Raw genomic sequence first — 5,817 nt, 5'->3', positions numbered from 1 at the left:
CCTTCTTTGCTGCCCATCAGCGCAACTCCAGTTTTTGCAGTATTTCCCTTCATCTGTGCTCCCTGGGCTGTAACCACATCGCAGCAGGGGTGTCCTTTGTGTGCAGAGCATGACCTGTCAGTGCCCAGCTGGGGCTCCAGCGAGGTCCCAAACCTTCCCTGCACAGCACAGGCTCTGCTGCTGCAAAATTGAAGTTGAAAGGATTTAATTCTATTTAAAACTCTACCCTGCCTCCATCACACAAAACACTGAGAACTCAAATCACACAGACGGGAGGAGAAAAGTAATCGGAAACTATGCAAGCCAGTCACTTTCACTCCCCAATTATTAGCTTTAACCCTATTACTGTTTAAATAACAACCCTAGTGACATTTTCCAGAATGAAGTGACATTTCTGAAGGCAGAAAAACACAGCCCAAGCCTGGAAAAACTCCTGGGGCCGACAGGATTGAAATCTGAACAGCGGCTGGGACTCAAAACAATCGTGCCCAGCTGAGTGTGGTCAGTGTGCCCGGGAAGGAGCTGGGTTGTTTGCTCAGAGGAAAATCCACCACAGGCCAGTCCTTGAGAGTAGTTTTGCTTTATAAATCCCCCTGGCTTTCTCTTCCAAGACAGACCTCAGGCATTGCTCACATCTCCCACCACCAGCAACTGCAGGACAAGCTCAGAGGCAGCCCTGACCCGGGCTGGCTTTTTGATTAAGCAGTGTGTGCTTGCAGAGCTTCCGCTGTCTGATCCTCACACTGCAGCCATGGAAATGAGCATTCCCTGGGCAATGTTTGCTGTTCCTGCTGTGGTCAGAGGGGTTCCTGCTCCAAGGGAAGCTTTACCCCTCCTGCCACGCCAGCAGGTTGGGATGGATCCGATGCTGCACGTTCTGACTGTAAAAGCTGGGAGCTGTGTGGGCTGCACAGCCCAGTGTGTCTGCAGAAAGCTTTTCCTTCCTCGGGTATCTGCTTGAAAGTGTTTAATAAAACCCCAGAGTTCTTTTTGCCCAGGACACAGCAAGTCTGTCAGGCTCAGCCACGCAGCAGTTTGTTCCACGTGGGCTCACCAGGCTGTGCACATTTAATCAGCATCCTCAGACGCCATCACGGGGGTTCTCCCCAGCTCATCCTTCCTGATTTAATTGCCAGGATTGCAGCTGCCTCGTGGGAATAGCACTGCATGCAAGCAGCGAGGTGCAGACTGTCCTGATCTCGTGTGCTCACTCTGTGCTTCATCACAGATGGTCTTTTCTTTCCCCCTTCATCCTCCTCACTGATGTGCTCAGATCTAAAAAATCACTGGTGTCACACAGCGCGAGCACAGCACCCACTGAACCCCACCTTGGCACGGCTGGAGCTGTCTGTGGGGTGGGAGGCTGGGGATGGGGTAGTATCCAGCATGGTATGCTTGCAGTCTGAAGTGTGCTTTGACGCAGGAGCTGCCCCAGGAAAGGGAGAAGAGAGGCAGGGGATGGACCCCGGTTAGCCCATCCCATCCCCTTCCTCGCTCCTCCCCTTCCCAGGGCTGGACGAGGCGCCTCGCAGGGTCCGCTCAGGCTTCTCCAAAGCGCTTTTTCCTTCTGCATCACGAAACCCACACACACACCCACCCACCCATCACAGCTGTCTTTGCGGCCAGTGTCACCCCCAGCCCTGGCAGCTTGTGAACATCCCCCTTCCACATCCACCCACCCAAAAACAGATGGAGAAGATGCTCCCAAACCCAACAGACCACATGAGTGAGGAATCTGTGACTGGAGACACCAGCCTGGCAGTGAACTCACGGAGCAGAGCACACACAGCCTGTAGTTCGTGCTTTTTTTGTGGAAAAGCCAAGTTTTGCTCAGAGTTTTCTTGTGCCAAAGCAGGAGTGGGTCAGCAGGGGAGTGGTGAAGCATCAGAGCCTGGAATAGGGAAGGAACATACACACAGAGGAGATTAATTATATCAACTACAAAAATAGTTGCTATTTTAAGGTTAATGCTTGAGTGATCTGACTCAGTCAGAAAAAGAGCCAAAGGAATTATTGGCATCAGTGCTGGCTGCTCCCCCAGACAAGCCATGGTCACCGCTGGCACAGAGAGCCACCAAAATAGCTGCTTTTCCAGAGGGTTTGAACACAAAAATGCCATTAGAGTGAGTTCAACATCCTGGTGCAACAACCACGAGCACAGGAATGCATCGGCTCTTGCTGGGGACACCCTCGGCTTCCCAGGCATCGCCCGCAGCTCGGGTTACAACCATTGCACATCCGGATGAGCTCAAGGCTGTGAGCAGCGTTCCACGGGACTCCGCAGCTTCCAGCTCACCAACCACGGTGTTCCTGAAGCTGTTTTGTGCTTGACAAGATGCGACTGAGCTGCTCTTGCTTCGCCCCTGGTATCACTGCAGGTCACAGCAAGCACCCAGTGCTGGCATGTAGCAACTGCTATGATAGCTGAGCTATATATGACTAAATAAGAAAGCCCTCAAAAATCATGATTTATAACCCAAAACACTCCAAGATTCAGGCTACAGCATCTAATGGCTATTACAGCCATAAATTAATTTCTATGGCACAGCATTTTAATGCCAATACATCGCATGGCTGCAGAGAAACGCGACAGACACAAAACACTCCAGGTTTTTGGGGAAAGTGGCAGCAGGAATGGTGCCCTGCAGGCTCTTTCCCCAGGAAATGGAAGTGTAGATGTTGAAATGATGGCCAAATGCAGCGGAAGGTCTGGAAATCAAACTGTGCCAGGGCTGCACGTACAGCTGTCGCTCGAGACTGACACGCAGCCGGCACGCTCAGCGTTACAATTTGCTACGCTATTAATTTCTCTGTTAAATTCTAGTTTATTTTTTAAAGCCTGTATTCTCTTTAGAGCCTCTGGGGCTGTAATTGTTATGCTAATGTAGGAAGCCGGGAAGGGTGGCTGTGGTGAACTCATCAGCTGTTCGTGCAGTTTGCAGCCCTGGGCTGAGACAAAGCCAAGCAGGAGGAGGTTTTGTGGATCTTCCTTCGATCTTTCTTCGTGGCACATCACAAATCCCGGCTGGCAAGTGGGAAATCACCCCTTGTTCTGCTCCTGCCGTCCTCGTCCTGCAGAGCTCAGCCCAGCCACCTTGAGCCAAGGCTTGATTCCAGACAGACTGAAAATAAAAAAAGGCTCCTTGTAAGGACAAGCGAGGAGTGCTGTGCACTTTGTCTGGGGGAGATAAGATCACAGTCACAGAGGCAGCAGTAGCATTTTGCAGCAAAGACTCCACTGGCACCCTCAGGGCTGGAGGAGCTGTTCTCCACATTGCTCTCCACCCACTGCAGGTGACTTGAGCGCTGCTCACCAGCTCTGCGGCCAAGCTTCAGCAGGGGGCTTCAAAAACAAACCCCACATCTGTGACAGAAGCGCCCTTAAATCTGAAAGAGGTTTGGAGCAGAACAGAGCTTTTAGAAAATATACATATTTATAAGAACCTTCAAAATAAAGGGAAGTCACGTGGCTTCCAGCTCTTCTGTGATCCTGCCCAGATGTTTGCTCCAAAGGCAGCTCCGTGTCTGTTCCATGCTTTGCTCTGAGCCTGCAGAGGGCACAGGGAATGGTGTGGTGATGGCTTCACACCACAAACCAGACAGAAATCAGCCTCTTGAGTACTCATGAATCCTACACTGGCTCATCTGCCCCTCAGTGCCCAGGATCTGTCTGCTGGGGCAGCTGGTGCTGACCTGCTCTGGTTTCAACACAAGACACAAGTCTCTTGAGCAAGCTTTGTAAGCAAACTGTGCAGTCAGCAGTGATGTCTGCCCACCCAAATCCCTCCCTGCAATCGTTAAAACCAAACCAAACCACAACAATCACCAAAAACATTCAAACATACCAAAAAAATCAACCTGATCAACTTGTACCTATTTTTCAAATTTTGTTGCTGTTTAAGAGTTTGAATTGTTGCCTCCCATAAGGCTGCTCTGATTCATGGAAACACTCAGGCATTGTGTGCTTGGTAAATCCCAGCAGATATTTCCACTCAGATTTTGCAGCAACAGTTAAAACCCTGACTGCCTCAGAATACAGATCAGGGCACACACCAACCAGCTTCATTTCAATGTGTTCCTCCTATGGAGCAGCCAGGCTCACTCAAGGCATCTGTGAGGTTTAACAGTAAAACTAAAATGACCCCCCAAACCAGGAATTATGCATGCAATATATTTCCCACTGAGATAAGCAAATGGAAATTGGCTGAGCCAGGCATTTCATCCAGCTCACAGCTGACAAGGGGTCATTCCCTGCAGTGTATTTAGCAATGATTTGTCCAGCCTAGTGTTGATTATCTAAAACAACACAGAACTGCCTCCATTTCTCCAGGGAAATTGTTTGCAGCCAAACTCATTGGCAAAAGGCTTCTCCTAACATCTTGTTTTCCTCCACAGCCCAGCCTTCAGCCACACTAATTCCAAACCCATTGCTGTGGGTTACCCCCATGCAGCCATTTTGTACTGAGCTACATCTTCTTGGCTTTCTTTAATCATCACTTAGTCAGGCTTACAGCTTTAATTGTTGTCATCTTCTGCCATTGCCCAATTCCTTCCTCTCAGTCACTGCAGCTGTTCTTTGTAGCCCCTCCAATTTGGCTACTGCCTCCTGGTATGAGATCTAGCCCAGCACGAACAAGTTTGGCTTCTCCCAGGAGAGGCAGATCAATTCCTTCACAGCTGGGCTGGGGGGAGGATTCCTTCCAGCTCCACAGAGCTCCTGCAGAACAAAGATCTGAGCAGTTCAGGGAAGCAGCAGCTGAAGCACTGACAGGGACTCTCACACCTGCAGGTAAGCAGTGGGTGCAATCTCAGGGAGAAGCTGGCCATGGGATATTGGGGGATATTGTGACATCTTACCCAAATGACTCAGCATTGAAGGCATACAGAAGATCTGCACCCCAGAGCAATGTCCTCAGGGACTAAATATCCCAAATTTATTGCTACACTTACAGGTGACCCATGTTTTAACTGCTCCTTTCATCAAGGATGCTCTTGCCAAGCTCAGCACAATCAGCCCAAGAGGGATCAGTAAAAGGAATTTCACACTGCCTCTTCCATTTCAATCCTCACCTATTCCACCTGCCACCCTGTAACAACCTCACCTCACATGCCTGTTTATTTATTTTTTTTTCAGGAATACAAGAGCCATCTCGGGTATTGTGCCTCAGCCTCACTACAGAAAATATCCCACAGGGGAGAAGAGCTATAACAAAGCGGTGTCACCCCCAATTACCATTTTCCATGGATGAGAGGGGACAAAAGGAATGGATGATTTGCACTTTTTACTCCTTAAGACAGAAGAAAGCCTTTGTCTCCTTACCAAGGGCCCCAACATCAGGATCAGCTGTGCCAATAACAAGCTGTGTTATTACCTCAGCTGTACAAAGCAATTTGGTTTTTATTGACCACTCACTATACAGGGCACTACAACACTCTCCCCTCATTAGAGCCTGTCAGTCAGAAGGCAAAGGAAGGCAAAAGCAGATTTAAGAAGGCAGCTCTTTGCAGTCATGAAGATAACCTTGCTTGAGCAAAAGCATTGGCAGCAGGCAGCCAGGAGTGCAATGAGGAGCTGCAAATGATCAGACAGCGGGGAATGTCAGACACTGCAAGAAAAACCTCAGTGCAGGTAGAACAATTTACCTCCCCTGGGCAGGAAAACACCTACAAAATTACATCCAAACACAGAACACTGAGGAAAGTTTTGTTAGCTGTGCTTTTGTTTCTTCTGCTCCCTGTGGAAGTCTGCCAGATGACCTTTGCTTGCAATAGACTTCAAATACTGGGAGCTCTTCTTTGTGTCTCCTTGGAGAAAAT

Source organism: Zonotrichia albicollis, chromosome 21 (genome assembly GCF_047830755.1).
Source record: "Zonotrichia albicollis isolate bZonAlb1 chromosome 21, bZonAlb1.hap1, whole genome shotgun sequence".
Taxonomy (NCBI): Eukaryota; Metazoa; Chordata; class Aves; order Passeriformes; family Passerellidae; genus Zonotrichia; species Zonotrichia albicollis.
Note: the sequence above shows the minus strand (reverse complement) of the source record.